Source organism: Ovis canadensis, chromosome 7 (genome assembly GCF_042477335.2).
Source record: "Ovis canadensis isolate MfBH-ARS-UI-01 breed Bighorn chromosome 7, ARS-UI_OviCan_v2, whole genome shotgun sequence".
In the NCBI taxonomy this organism is placed as follows: Eukaryota; Metazoa; Chordata; class Mammalia; order Artiodactyla; family Bovidae; genus Ovis; species Ovis canadensis.
The window spans coordinates 6,180,678-6,196,815 of record NC_091251.1 but is presented as its reverse complement, the minus strand read 5'-3'; positions in this window follow the sequence as shown (position 1 = coordinate 6,196,815).

The following is a 16,138-nucleotide window of genomic DNA, read 5'->3' as shown; positions in this document are numbered from 1 at the left end:
GAGGTTTTGCCCTCCAGGCGAGATGAGGCCCATTTCCGCTGAGGCTTCTCGAGGCCAATCACATCTAACCACTGGAACTTCCAAAGGGTCCTTCACACCCTTGCTGCAACTCAAGAAGTTCCCCGACATACCCGACTGCACTCGAGAGGAAGCACGTGGTGTCCCGCATACATCCAGGGGAGCCCCGTTTCCGCCTCCTAGCTCGAGATGAAGGATCCTTTCCCTGTTTCGTAGGGAAAGAATTCCCGGCGTTCCCGTCGCATCTCAAGAGGAGGCGCTCTCCACAGGAAAGGCGAGAGGAACTCCAGGGTCATGCCACCATTCCAAGAGTCCCCCAGATGTGTCAGTCCATTCCAGAGGAACCTGTTTTCCCTGCACTGCCTTGACGTTCAAGCCGAGGATCGACTCCCACCACGTGTGCACGTGGGACAGCCCTGTGGGAAAGCCTCGTGGGAAAGCCTCGTGGGAAAGACTCGAGGGAAAACCATAGATCCTTTGTTCCACGCGGCGGACTGCGTGACACTGCTGCTACCGCTCTGGAGGAAAGCGCAAGTGCATGCCCGCATTCGAGACGAGGACTGACTCCCCTGGGGAGACTCCAGAAGTACCCCAAGATCCATGTCAGCACTGGAGAGGAATCCTCAGGTTCCGGCCCCGACTCCACACAAGGTCTTAGGCCCCGGCACCGACGGGAGAGGAATCCCGAGACGCCCCCGAGGAACTCGCATGGGGACTGGCCTTTCCTGAGGCCACCAGAGCGGGTCCCTGAGGTCCCCGTCGTAAGTCGAGAGCACCTGCCGCAACTCGAGAAAATCCAGGAGGTTTTGCCCTACAGGCGCGATGAGGCCCATTTCCGCTGAGGCTTCTCGAGGCCAATCACATCTAACCACTGGAACTTCCAAAGGGTCCTTCACACCCTTGCTGCAACTCAAGACGTTCCCCGACATAGCGGTCTCCACTCGAGAGGAAGCACGTGGTGTCCCGCACACATCCAGGGGAGCCCCGTTTCCGCCTCCTAGCTTGAGATGAGGGATTCTTTCCCTGTTTCGTAGGGAAAGAATTCCCAGCGTTCCCGTCGCATCTCAAGAGAAGGCGCTCTCCACAGGAAAGGCGAGAGGAACTCCAGGGTCGTGCCACCATTCCAAGAGTCCCCCAGATGTGTCAGTCCATTCCAGAGGAAACTGTTTTCCCTGCACTGCCTTGACGTTCAAGCCGAGGATCGACTGCCACCACGTGTGCACGTGGGACAGCCCTGTGGGAAAGCCTCGTGGGAAACCTCGTGGGAAAGACTCGAGGGAAAACCATAGATCCTTTGATCCACGCGGCGGACTGCGTGACACTGCTGTTACCGCTCTGGAGGAAAGCGCAATGCATGCCCGCATTCGAGACGAGGACTGACTCCCCTGGGGAGACTCCAGACGTACCTCAAGATCCATGTCAGCACTGGAGAGGAATCCTCAGGTTCCGGCCCCGACTCCACACAAGGTCTTAGGCCCCGGCATCGACGGGAGAGGAATCCCGAGAGGCCCCCGAGGAACTCGCATGGGGACTGGCCTTTCCTGAGGCCACCAGAGCGGTTCCCTGAGGTCCCCGTCTTAAGTCGAGAGCACGTGCCGCAACTCGAGAAAATCCAGGAGGTTTTGCCCTCCAGGCGAGATGAGGCCCATTTCCGTTGAGGCTTCTCGAGGCCAATCAAATCTAACCACTGGACCTTCCAAAGGGTCCTTCACACCCTTGCTGCAACTCAAGACGTTCCCCGACATACCCGTCTCCACTCGAGAGGAAGCACGTGGGGTCCCGCACACATCCAGGGGAGCCCCGTTTCCGCCTCCTAGCTCGAGATGAGGGATCCTTTCCCTGTTTCGTAGGGAAAGAATTCCCGGCGTTCCCGTCGCATCTCAAGAGGAGGCGCTCTCCACAGGAAAGGCGAGAGGAACTCCAGGGTCGTGCCACCATTCCAAGAGTCCCCCAGATGTGTCAGTCCATTCCAGAGGAACCTGTTTTCCCTGCACTGCCTTGACGTTCAAGCCGAGGATCGACTCCCACCACGTGTGCACGTGGGACAGCCCTGTGGGAAAGCCTCGTGGGAAAGCCTCGTGGAAAAGACTCGAGGGAAAACCATAGATCCTTTGATCCACGCGGCGGACTGCGTGACACTGCTGCTACCGCTCTGGAGGAAAGCGCAAGTGCATGCCCGCATTCGAGACGAGGACTGACTCCCCTGGGGAGACTCCAGAATTACCCCAAGATCCATGTCAGCACTGGAGAGGAATCCTCAGGTTCCGGCCCCGACTCCACACAAGGTCTTAGGCCCCGGCATCGACGGGAGAGGAATCCCGAGAGGCCCCCGAGGAACTCGCATGGGGACTGGCCTTTCCTGAGGCCACCAGAGCGGGTCCCTGAGGTCCCCGTCGTAAGTCGAGAGCACCTGCCGCAACTCGAGAAAATCCAGGAGGTTTTGCCCTCCAGGCGAGATGAGGCCCATTTCCGCTCAGGCTTCTCGAGGCCAATCACATCTAACCACTGGAAATTCCAAAGGGTCCTTCACACCCTTGCTGCAACTCAAGAAGTTCCACGACATACCCGTCTGCACTCGAGAGGAAGCACGTGGTGTCCCGCACACATCCAGGGGAGCCCCGTTTCCGCCTCCTAGCTCGAGATGAGGGATCCTTTCCCTGTTTCGTAGGGAAAGAATTCCCGGCGTTCCCGTCGCATCTCAAGAGGAGGCGCTCTCCACAGGAAAGGCGAGAGGAACTCCAGGGTCGTGCCACCATTCCAAGAGTCCCCCAGATGTGTCAGTCCATTCCAGAGGAACCTGTTTTCCCTGCACTGCCTTGACGTTCAAGCCGAGGATCGACTCCCACCACGTGTGCACGTGGGACAGCCCTGTGGGAAAGCCTCGTGGGAAAGCCTCGTGGGAAAGACTCGAGGGAAAACCATAGATCCTTTGATCCACGCGGCGGACTGCGTGACACTTCTGCTACCGCTCTGGAGGAAAGCGCAAGTGCATGCCCGCATTCGAGACGAGGACTGACTCCCCTGGGGAGACTCCAGAATTACCCCAAGATCCATGTCAGCACTGGAGAGGAATCCTCAGGTTCCGGCCCCGACTCCACACAAGGTCTTAGGCCCTGGCATCGACGGGAGATGAATCCCGAGACGCCCCCGAGGAACTCGCATGGGGACTGGCCTTTCCTGAGGCCACCAGAGCGGGTCCCTGAGGTCCCCGTCGTAAGTCGAGAGCACCTGCCGCAACTCGAGAAAATCCAGGAGGTTTTGCCCTCCAGGCGAGATGAGGCCCATTTCCGCTGAGGCTTCTCGAGGCCAATCACATCTAACCACTGGAACTTCCAAAGGGTCCTTCACACCCTTGCTGCAACTCAAGAAGTTCCCCGACATACCCGTCTGCACTCGAGAGGAAGCACGTGGTGTCCCGCACACATCCAGGGGAGCCCCGTTTCCGCCTCCTATCTCGAAATGAGGGATCCTTTCCCTGTTTCGTAGGGAAAGAATTCCCGGCGTTCCCGTCGCATCTCAAGAGGAGGCGCTCTCCACAGGAAAGGCGAGAGGAACTCCAGGGTCGTGCCACCATTCCAAGAGTCCCCCAGATGTGTCAGTCCATTCCAGAGGAACCTGTTTTCCCTGCACTGCCTTGACGTTCAAGCCGAGGATCGACTCCCACCACGTGTGCACGTGGGACAGCCCTGTGGGAAAGCCTCGTGGGAAAGCCTCGTGGGAAAGACTCGAGGGAAAACCATAGATCCTTTGATCCACACGGCGGACTGCGTGACACTGCTGCTACCGCTCTGGAGGAAAGTGCAAGTGCATGCCCGCATTCGAGACGAGGACTGACTCCCGTGGGGAGACTCCAGAAGTACCCCAAGATCCATGTCAGCACTGGAGAGGAATCCTCAGGTTCCGGCCCCGACTCCACACAAAGTCTTAGGCACCGGCATCGACGGGAGAAAAATCCCGAGAGGCCCCCGAGGAACTCGCATGGGGACTGGCCTTTCCTGAGGCCACCAGAGCGGGTCCCTGAGGTCCCCGTCGTAAGTCGAGAGCACCTGCCGCAACTCGAGAAAATCCAGGAGGTTTTGCCCTCCAGGCGAGATGAGGCCCATTTCCGCTGAGGTTTCTCGAGGCCAATCACATCTAACCACTGGAACTTCCAAAGGGTCCTTCACACCCTTGCTGCAACTCAAGAAGTTCCCCGACATACCCGTCTCCACTCGAGAGGAAGCACGTGGTGTCCCGCACACATCCAGGGGAGCCCCGTTTCCGCCTCCTACCTCGAGATGAGTGATCCTTTCCCTGTTTCGTAGGGAAAGAATTCCCAGCGTTCCCGTCGCATCTCAAGAGGAAGCGCTCACCACAGGAAAGGCGAGAGGAACTCCAGGGTCGTGCCACCATTCCAAGAGTCCCCCAGATGTGTCAGTCCATTCCAGAGGAAACTGTTTTCCCTGCACTGCCTTGACGTTCAAGCCGAGGATCGACTCCCACCACGTGTGCACGTGGGACAGCCCTGTGGGAAAGCCTCGTGGGAAAGCCTCGTGGGTAAGACTCGAGGGAAAACCATAGATCCTTTGATCCACGCGGCAGACTGCGTGACACTGCTGCTACCGCTCTGGAGGAAAGCGCAAGTGCATGCCCGCAATCGAGACGAGGACTGACACCCCTGGGGAGACTCCAGAAGTACCCCAAGATCCATGTCAGCACTGGAGAGGAATCCTCAGGTTCCGGCCCCGACTCCACACAAGGTCTTAGGCCCTGGCATCGACGGGAGATGAATCCCGAGACGCCCCCGAGGAACTCGCATGGGGACTGGCCTTTCCTGAGGCCACCAGAGCGGGTCCCTGAGGTCCCCGTCGTAAGTCGAGAGCACCTGCCGCAACTCGAGAAAATCCAGGAGGTTTTGCCCTCCAGGCGAGATGAGGCCCATTTCCGCTGAGGCTTCTCGAGGCCAATCACATCTAACCACTGGAACTTCCAAAGGGTCCTTCACACCCTTGCTGCAACTCAAGAAGTTCCCCGACATACCCGTCTGCACTCGAGAGGAAGCACGTGGTGTCCCGCACACATCCAGGGGAGCCCCGTTTCCGCCTCCTATCTCGAAATGAGGGATCCTTTCCCTGTTTCGTAGGGAAAGAATTCCCGGCGTTCCCGTCGCATCTCAAGAGGAGGCGCTCTCCACAGGAAAGGCGAGAGGAACTCCAGGGTCGTGCCACCATTCCAAGAGTCCCCCAGATGTGTCAGTCCATTCCAGAGGAACCTGTTTTCCCTGCACTGCCTTGACGTTCAAGCCGAGGATCGACTCCCACCACGTGTGCACGTGGGACAGCCCTGTGGGAAAGCCTCGTGGGAAAGCCTCGTGGGAAAGACTCGAGGGAAAACCATAGATCCTTTGATCCACACGGCGGACTGCGTGACACTGCTGCTACCGCTCTGGAGGAAAGTGCAAGTGCATGCCCGCATTCGAGACGAGGACTGACTCCCGTGGGGAGACTCCAGAAGTACCCCAAGATCCATGTCAGCACTGGAGAGGAATCCTCAGGTTCCGGCCCCGACTCCACACAAAGTCTTAGGCACCGGCATCGACGGGAGAAAAATCCCGAGAGGCCCCCGAGGAACTCGCATGGGGACTGGCCTTTCCTGAGGCCACCAGAGCGGGTCCCTGAGGTCCCCGTCGTAAGTCGAGAGCACCTGCCGCAACTCGAGAAAATCCAGGAGGTTTTGCCCTCCAGGCGAGATGAGGCCCATTTCCGCTGAGGTTTCTCGAGGCCAATCACATCTAACCACTGGAACTTCCAAAGGGTCCTTCACACCCTTGCTGCAACTCAAGAAGTTCCCCGACATACCCGTCTCCACTCGAGAGGAAGCACGTGGTGTCCCGCACACATCCAGGGGAGCCCCGTTTCCGCCTCCTACCTCGAGATGAGTGATCCTTTCCCTGTTTCGTAGGGAAAGAATTCCCAGCGTTCCCGTCGCATCTCAAGAGGAAGCGCTCACCACAGGAAAGGCGAGAGGAACTCCAGGGTCGTGCCACCATTCCAAGAGTCCCCCAGATGTGTCAGTCCATTCCAGAGGAAACTGTTTTCCCTGCACTGCCTTGACGTTCAAGCCGAGGATCGACTCCCACCACGTGTGCACGTGGGACAGCCCTGTGGGAAAGCCTCGTGGGAAAGCCTCGTGGGTAAGACTCGAGGGAAAACCATAGATCCTTTGATCCACGCGGCAGACTGCGTGACACTGCTGCTACCGCTCTGGAGGAAAGCGCAAGTGCATGCCCGCAATCGAGACGAGGACTGACACCCCTGGGGAGACTCCAGAAGTACCCCAAGATCCATGTCAGCACTGGAGAGGAATCCTCAGGTTCCGGCCCCGACTCCACACAAGGTCTTAGGCCCCGGCATCGACGGGAGAGGAATCCCGAGAGGCCCCCGAGGAACTCGCATGGGGACTGGCCTTTCCTGAGGCCACAAGAGCGGGTCCCTGAGGTCCCCGTCGTAAGTCGAGAGCACCTGCCGCAACTCGAGAAAATCCAGGAGGTTTTGCCCTCCAGGCGAGATGAGGCCCATTTCCGCTGAGGCTTCTCGAGGCCAATCACATCTAACCACTGGAACTTCCAAAGGGTCCTTCACACCCTTGCTGCAACTCAAGAAGTTCCCCGACATACCCGACTGCACTCGAGAGGAAGCACGTGGTGTCCCGCATACATCCAGGGGAGCCCCGTTTCCGCCTCCTAGCTCGAGATGAAGGATCCTTTCCCTGTTTCGTAGGGAAAGAATTCCCGGCGTTCCCGTCGCATCTCAAGAGGAGGCGCTCTCCACAGGAAAGGCGAGAGGAACTCCAGGGTCATGCCACCATTCCAAGAGTCCCCCAGATGTGTCAGTCCATTCCAGAGGAACCTGTTTTCCCTGCACTGCCTTGACGTTCAAGCCGAGGATCGACTCCCACCACGTGTGCACGTGGGACAGCCCTGTGGGAAAGCCTCGTGGGAAAGCCTCGTGGGAAAGACTCGAGGGAAAACCATAGATCCTTTGATCCACGCGGCGGACTGCGTGACACTGCTGCTACCGCTCTGGAGGAAAGCGCAAGTGCATGCCCGCATTCGAGACGAGGACTGACTCCCCTGGGGAGACTCCACGAGTACCCCAAGATCCATGTCAGCACTGGAGATGAATCCTCAGGTTCCGGCCCCGACTCCACACAAGTTCTTAGGCCCCGGCATCGACGGGAGAGGAATCCCGAGAGGCCCCCGAGGAACTCGCATGGGGACTGGCCTTTCCTGAGGCCACCAGAGCGGGTCCCTGAGGTCCCCGTCGTAAGTCGAGAGCACCTGCCGCAACTCGAGAAAATCCAGGAGGTTTTGCCCTCCAGGCGAGATGAGGCCCATTTCCGCTGAGGCTTCTCGAGGCCAATCACGTCTAACCACTGGAACTTCCAAAGGGTCCTTCACACCCTTGCTGCAACTCAAGAAGTTCCCCGACATACCCGTCTGCACTCGAGAGGAAGCACGTGGGGTCCCGCACACATCCAGGGGAGCCCCGTTTCCGCCTCCTAGCTCGAGATGAGGGATCCTTTCCCTGTTTCGTAGGGAAAGAATTCCCGGCATTCCCGTCGCATCTCAAGAGGAGGCGCTCTCCACAGGAAAGGCGAGAGGAACTCCAGGGTCGTGCCACCATTCCAAGAGTCCCCCAGATGAGTCAGTCCATTCCAGAGGAACCTGTTTTCCCTGCACTGCCTTGACGTTCAAGCCGAGGATCGACTCCCACCACGTGTGCACGTGGGACAGCCCTGTGGGAAAGCCTCGTGGGAAAGCCTCGTGGGAAAGACTCGAGGGAAAACCATAGATCCTTTGTTCCACGCGGCGGACTGCGTGACACTGCTGCTACCGCTCTGGAGGAAAGCGCAAGTGCATGCCCGCATTCGAGACGAGGACTGACTCCCCTGGGGAGACTCGAGAAGTACCCCAAGATCCATGTCAGCACTGGAGAGGAATCCTCAGGTTCCGGCCCCGACCCCACACAAGGTCTTAGGCACCGGCATCGACCGGAGAGGAATCCCCAGAGGCCCCCGAGGAACTCGCATGGGGACTGGCCTTTCCTGAGGCCACCAGAGCGGGTCCCTGAGGTCCCCGTCGTAAGTCGAGAGCACCTGCCGCAACTCGAGAAAATCCAGGAGGTTTTGCCCTCCAGGCGAGATGAGGCCCATTTCCGCTAAGGCATCTCGAGGCCAATCACGTCTAACCACTGGAACTTGCAAAGGGTCCTTCACACCCTTGCTTCAACTCAAGAAGTTCTCCGACATACCGGTCTGCACTCGAGAGGAAGCACGTGGTGTCCCGCACACATCCAGGGGAGCCCCGTTTCCGCCTCCTAGCTCGAGATGAGGGATCCTTTCCTTGTTTCGTAGGGAAAGAATTCCCGACGTTCCCGTCGCATCTCAAGAGGAGGCGCTCTCCACAGGAAAGGCGAGAGGAACTCCAGGGTCATGCCACCATTCCAAGAGTCCCCCAGATGTGTCAGTCCATTGCAGAGGAACCTGTTTTCCCTGCACTGCCTTGACGTTCAAGCCGAGGATCGACTCCCACCACGTGTGCACGTGGGACAGCCCTGTGGGAAAGCCTCGTGGGAAAGCCTCGTGGGAAAGACTCGAGGGAAAACCATAGATCCTTTGATCCACGCGGCGGACTGCGTGACACTGCTGCTACAGCTCTGGAGGAAAGCGCAAGTGCATGCCCGCATTCGAGACGAGGACTGACTCCCCTGGGGAGACTCCAGAATTACCCCAAGATCCATGTCAGCACTGGAGAGGAATCCTCAGGTTCCGGCCCCGACTCCACACAAGGTCTTAGGCCCCGGCATCGACGGGAGAGGAATCCCGAGAGGCCCCCGAGGAACTCGCATGGGGACTGGCCTTTCCTGAGGCCACCAGAGCGGGTCCCTGAGGTCCCCGTCGTAAGTCGAGAGCACCTGCCGCAACTCGAAAAAATCCAGGAGGTTTTGCCCTCCAGGCGCGATGAGGCCCAATTCCGCTGAGGCTTCTCGAGGCTAATCTCGTCTAACCACTGGAACTTCCAAAGGGTCCTTCACACCCTTGCTGCAACTCAAGACGTTCCCCGACATACCCGTCTCCACTCGAGAGGAAGCACGTGGTGTCCCGCACACATCCAGGGGAGCCCCGTTTCCGCCTCCTAGCTTGAGATGAGGGATCCTTTCCCTGTTTCGTAGGGAAAGAATTCCCAGCGTTCCCGTCGCATCTCAAGAGAAGGCGCTCTCCACAGGAAAGGCGAGAGGAACTCCAGGGTCGTGCCACCATTCCAAGAGTCCCCCAGATGTGTCAGTCCATTCCAGAGGAAACTGTTTTCCCTGCACTGCCTTGATGTTCAAGCCGAGGATCGACTCCCACCACGTGTGCACGTGGGACAGCCCTGTGGGAAAGCCTCGTGGGAAAGCCTCGTGGGAAAGACTCGAGGGAAAATCATAGATCCTTTGATCCACGCTGCGGACTGCGTGACACTGCTGTTACCGCTCTGGAGGAAAGCGCAAGTGCATGCCCGCATTCGAGACGAGGACTGACTCCCCTGGGGAGACTCTAGAAGTACCCCAAGATCCATGTCAGCACTGGAGAGGAATCCTCAGGTTCCGGCCCCGACTCCACACAAGGTCTTAGGCCCCGGCATCGACGGGAGAGGAATCCCGAGAGGCCCCCGAGGAACTCGCATGGGGACTGGCCTTTCCTGAGGCCACCAGAGCGGGTCCCTGAGGTCCCCGTCATAAGTCGAGAGCACCTGCCGCAACTCCAGAAAATCCAGGAGGTTTTGCCCTCCAGGCGAGATGAGGCCCATTTCCGCTGAGGCTTCTCGAGGCCAATCAAATCTAACCACTGGACCTTCCAAAGGGTCCTTCACACCCTTGCTGCAACTCAAGACGTTCCCCGACATACCCGTCTCCACTCGAGAGGAAGCACGTGGGGTCCCGCACACATCCAGGGGAGCCCCGTTTCCGCCTCCTAGCTCGAGATGAGGGATCCTTTCCCTGTTTCGTAGGGAAAGAATTCCCGGCGTTCCCGTCGCATCTCAAGAGGAGGCGCTCTCCACAGGAAAGGCGAGAGGAACTCCAGGGTCGTGCCACCATTCCAAGAGTCCCCCAGATGTGTCAGTCCATTCCAGAGGAACCTGTTTTCCCTGCACTGCCTTGACGTTCAAGCCGAGGATCGACTCCCACCACGTGTGCACGTGGGACAGCCCTGTGGGAAAGCCTCGTGGGAAAGCCTCGTGGGAAAGACTCGAGGGAAAACCATAGATCCTTTGATCCACGCGGCGGACTGCGTGACACTGCTGCTACAGCTCTGGAGGAAAGCGCAAGTGCATGCCCGCATTCGAGACGAGGACTGACTCCCCTGGGGAGACTCCAGAAGTACCCCAAGATCCATGTCAGCACTGGAGAGGAATCCTCAGGTTCCGGCCCCGACTCCACAGAAGGTCTTAGGCCCCGGCATCGACGGGAGAGGAATCCCGAGAGGCCCCCGAGGAACTCGCATGGGGACTGGCCTTTCCTGAGGCCACCAGAGCGGGTCCCTGAGGTCCCCGTCGTAAGTCGAGAGCACCTGCCGCAACTCGAAAAAATCCAGGAGGTTTTGCCCTCCAGGCGCGATGAGGCCCATTTCCGCTGAGGCTTCTCGAGGCTAATCTCGTCTAACCACTGGAACTTCCAAAGGGTGCTTCACACCCTTGCTGCAACTCAAGAAGTTCCCCGACATACCCGTCTCCACTCGAGAGGAAGCACGTGGGTCCCGCACACATCCAGGGGAGCCCCGTTTCCGCCTCCTAGCTCGAGATGAGGGATCCTTTCCCTGTTTCGTAGGGAAAGAATTCCCGGCGTTCCCGTCGCATCTCAAGAGGAGGCGCTCTCCACAGGAAAGACGAGAGGAACTCCAGGGTCGTGCCACCATTCCAAGAGTCCCCCAGATGTGTCAGTCCATTCCAGAGGAACCTGTTTTCCCTGCACTGCCTTGACGTTCAAGCCGAGGATCGACTCCCACCACGTGTGCACGTGGGACAGCCCTGTGGGAAAGCCTCCTGGGAAAGCCTCGTGGGAAAGACACGAAGGAAAACCATAGATCCTTTGATCCACGCGGCGGACTGCGTGACACTGCTGCAACCGCTCTGGAGGAAAGCGCAAGTGCATGCCCGCATTCGAGACGAGGACTGACTCCCCTGGGGAGACTCCAGAAGTACCCCAAGATCCATGTCAGCACTGGAGAGGAATCCTCAGGTTCCGGCCCCGACTCCACACAAGGTCTTAGGCACCGGAATCAACGGGAAAAGAATCCCGAGAGGCCCCCGAGGAACTCGCATGGGGACTGGCCTTTCCTGAGGCCACCAGAGCGGGTCCCTGAGGTCCCCGTCGTAAGTCGAGAGCACCTGCCGCAACTCGAGAAAATCCAGGAGGTTTTGCCCTCCAGGCGAGATGAGGCCCATTTCCGCTGAGGCTTCTCGAGGCCAATCACATCTAACCACTGGAACTTCCAAAGGGTCCTTCACACCCTTGCTGCAACTCAAGACGTTCCCCGACATAGCGGTCTCCACTCGAGAGGAAGCACGTGGTGTCCCGCACAAATCCAGGGGAGCCCCGTTTCCGCCTCCTAGCTTGAGATGAGGGATCCTTTCCCTGTTTCGTAGGGAAAGAATTCCCAGCGTTCCCGTCGCATCTCAAGAGAAGGCACTCTCCACAGGAAAGGCGAGAGGAACTCCAGGGTCGTGCCACCATTCCAAGAGTCCCCCAGATGTGTCAGTCCATTCCAGAGGAAACTGTTTTCCCTGCACTGCCTTGACGTTCAAGCCGAGGATCGACTCCCACCACGTGTGCACGTGGGACAGCCCTGTGGGAAAGCCTCGTGGGAAAGCCTCGTGGGAAAGACTCGAGAGAAAACCATAGATCCTTTGATCCACGCTGCGGACTGCGTGACACTGCTGTTACCGCTCTGGAGGAAAGCGCAATGCATCCCCGCATTCGAGACGAGGACTGACTCCCCTGGGGAGACTCCAGAAGTACCCCAAGATCCATGTCAGCACTGGAGAGGAATCCTCAGGTTCCGGCCGCGACTCCACACAAGGTCTTAGGCCCCGGCATCGACGGGAGAGGAATCCCGAGAGGCCCCCGAGGAACTCGCATGGGGACTGGCCTTTCCTGAGGCCACCAGAGCGGGTCCCTGAGGTCCCCGTCGTAAGTCGAGAGCACCTGCCGCAACTCCAGAAAATCCAGGAGGTTTTGCCCTCCAGGCGAGATGAGGCCCATTTCCGCTGAGGCTTCTCGAGGCCAATCAAATCTAACCACTGGACCTTCCAAAGGGTCCTTCACACCCTTGCTGCAACTCAAGACGTTCCCCGACATACCCGTCTCCACTCGAGAGGAAGCACGTGGGGTCCCGCACACATCCAGGGGAGCCCCGTTTCCGCCTCCTAGCTCGAGATGAGGGATCCTTTCCCTGTTTCGTAGGGAAAGAATTCCCGGCGTTCCCGTCGCATCTCAAGAGGAGGCGCTCTCCACAGGAAAGGCGAGAGGAACTCCAGGGTCGTGCCACCATTCCAAGAGTCCCCCAGATGTGTCAGTCCATTCCAGAGGAACCTGTTTTCCCTGCACTGCCTTGACGTTCAAGCCGAGGATCGACTCCCACCACGTGTGCACGTGGGACAGCCCTGTGGGAAAGCCTCGTGGTAAAGCCTCGTGGGAAAGACTCGAGGGAAAACCATAGATCCTTTGATCCACGCGGCGGACTGCGTGACACTGCTGCTACCGCTCTGGAGGAAAGCGCAAGTGCATGCCCGCATTCGAGACGAGGACTGACTCCCCTGGGGAGACTCCAGAATTACCCCAAGATCCATGTCAGCACTGGAGAGGAATCCTCAGGTTCCGGCCCCGACTCCACACAAGGTCTTAGGCCCTGGCATCGACGGGAGAGGAATTCCGAGACGCCCCCGAGGAACTCGCATGGGGACTGGCCTTTCCTGAGGCCACCAGAGCGGGTCCCTGAGGTCCCCGTCGTAAGTCGAGAGCACCTGCCGCAACTCGAGAAAATCCAGGAGGTTTTGCCCTCCAGGCGAGATGAGGCCCATTTCCGCTGAGGCTTCTCGAGGCCAATCACATCTAACCACTGGAACTTCCAAAGGGTCCTTCACACCCTTGCTGCAACTCAAGAAGTTCCCCGACATACCCGTCTCCACTCGAGAGGAAGCACGTGGTGTCCCGCACACATCCAGGGGAGCCCCGTTTCCGCCTCCTACCTCGAGATGAGGGATCCTTTCCCTGTTTCGTAGGGAAAGAATTCCCAGCGTTCCCGTCGCATCTCAAGAGGAAGCGCTCACCACAGGAAAGGCGAGAGGAACTCCAGGGTCGTGCCACCATTCCAAGAGTCCCCCAGATGTGTCAGTCCATTCCAGAGGAAACTGTTTTCCCTGCACTGCCTTGACGTTCAAGCCGAGGATCGACTCCCACCACGTGTGCACCTGGGACAGCCCTGTGGGAAAGCCTCGTGGGAAAGCCTCGTGGGTAAGACTCGAGGGAAAACCATAGATCCTTTGATCCACGCGGCGGACTGCGTGACACTGCTGCTACCGCTCTGGAGGAAAGTGCAATGCATGCCCGCATTCGAGACGAGGACTGACTCCCCTCGGGAGCCTCCAGACGTACCCCAAGATCCCTGTCAGCACTGGAGAGGAATCCTCAGGTTCCGGCCCCGACTCCACACAAGGTCTTAGGCCCCGGCATCGATGGGAGAGGAATCCAGAGACGCCCCCGAGGAACTCGCATGGGGACTGGCCTTTCCTGAGGCCACCAGAGCAGGTCCCTGAGGTCCCCGTCGTTAGTCGAGAGCACCTGCCGCAACTCGAGAAAATCCAGGAGGTTTTGCCCTCCAGGCGAGATGAGGCCCATTTCCGCTGAGGCTTCTCGAGGCTAATCACGTCTAACCACTGGAACTTCCAAAGGGTCCTTCACACCCTTGCTGCAACTAAAGAAGTTCCCCGACATACCCGTCTCCACTCGAGAGGAAGCACGTGGGTCCCGCACACATCCAGGGGAGCCCCGTTTCCGCCTCCTAGCTCGAGATGAGGGATCCTTTCCCTGTTTCGTAGGGAAAGAATTCCCGGCGTTCCCGTCGCATCTCAAGAGGAGGCGCTCTCCACAGGAAAGGGGAGAGGAACTCCAGGGTCGTGCCACCATTCCAAGAGTCCCCCAGATGTGTCAGTCCATTCCAGAGGAACCTGTTTTCCTGCACTGCCTTGACGTTCAAGCCGAGGATCGACTCCCACAACGTGTGCACGTGGGACAGCCCTGTGGGAAAGCCTCGTGGGAAAGCCTCGTGGGAAAGACTCGAGGGAAAACCATAGATCCTTTGATCCACGCGGCGGACTGCGTGACACTGCTGCTACCGCTCTGGAGGAAAGCGCAAGTGCATGCCCGCATTCGAGACGAGGACTGACTCCCCTGGGGAGACTCCAGAAGTACCCCAAGATCCATGTCAGCACTGGAGAGGAATCCTCAGGTTCCGGCCCCGACTCCACACAAGGTCTTAGGCACTGGAATCAACGGGAAAAGAATCCCGAGAGGCCCCCGAGGAACTCGCATGGGGACTGGCCTTTCCTGAGGCCACCAGAGCGCGTCCCTGAGGTCCCCGTCGTAAGTCGAGAGCACCTGCCGCAACTCGAGAAAATCCAGGAGGTTTTGCCCTCCAGGCGAGATGAGGCCCATTTCCGCTGAGGCTTCTCGATGCCAATCACGTGTAACAACTGGAACTTCCAAAGGGTCCTTCACACCCTTGCTGCAACTCAAGAAGTTCCCCGACATACCCGTCTCCACTCGAGAGGAAGCACGTGGGGTCCCGCACACATCCAGGGGAGCCCCGTTTCCGCCTCCTAGCTCGAGATGAGGGATCCTTTCCCTGTTTCGTAGGGAAAGAATTCCCGGCGTTCCCGTCGCATCTCAAGAGGAGGCGCTCTCCACAGGAAAGGCGAGAGGAACTCCAGGGTCGTGCCACCATTCCAAGAGTCCCCCAGATGTGTCAGTCCATTCCAGAGGAACCTGTTTTCCCTGCACTGCCTTGACGTTCAAGCCGAGGATCGACTCCCACCACGTGTGCATGTGGGACAGCCCTGTGGGAAAGCCTCGTGGGAAAGCCTCGTGGGAAAAACTCGAGGGAAAACCATAGATCCTTTGATCCACGCGGCGGACTGCGTGACACTGCTGCTACCGCTCTGGAGGAAAGCGCAAGTGCATGCCCGCATTCGAGACGAGGACTGACACCCCTGGGGAGACTCCAGAAGTACCCCAAGATCCATGTCAGCACTGGAGAGGAATCCTGAGGTTCCGGCCCCGACTCCACACAAGGTCTTAGGCCCCGGCATCGACGGGAGAGGAATCCCGAGAGGCCCCCGAGGAACTCGCATGGGGACTGGCCTTTCCTGAGGCCACCAGAGCGGGTCCCTGAGGTCCCCGTCGTAAGTCGAGAGCACCTGCCGCAACTCGAGAAAATCCAGGAGGTTTTGCCCTCCAGGCGAGATGAGGCCCATTTCCGCTGAGGCTTCTCGAGGCCAATCACATCTAACCACTGGAACTTCCAAAGGGTCCTTCACACCCTTGCTGCAACTCAAGAAGTTCCCCGACATACCCGACTGCACTCGAGAGGAAGCACGTGATGTCCCGCATACATCCAGGGGAGCCCCGTTTCCGCCTCCTAGCTCGAGATGAGGGATCCTTTCCCTGTTTCGTAGGGAAAGAATTCCCGGCGTTCCCGTCGCATCTCAAGAGGAGGCGCTCTCCACAGGAACGGCGAGAGGAACTCCAGGGTCATGCCACCATTCCAAGAGTCCCCCAGATGTGTCAGTCCATTCCAGAGGAACCTGTTTTCCCTGCACTGCCTTGACGTTCAAGCCGAGGATCGACTCCCACCACGTGTGCACGTGGGACAGCTCTGTGGGAAAGCCTCGTGGGAAAGCCTCGTGGGAAAGACTCGAGGGAAAACCATAGATCCTTTGATCCACGCGGCGGACTGCGTGACACTGCTGCTACCGCTCTGGAGGAAAGCGCAAGTGCATGCCCGCATTCGAGACGAGGACTGACTCCCCTGGGGAGACTCCAGG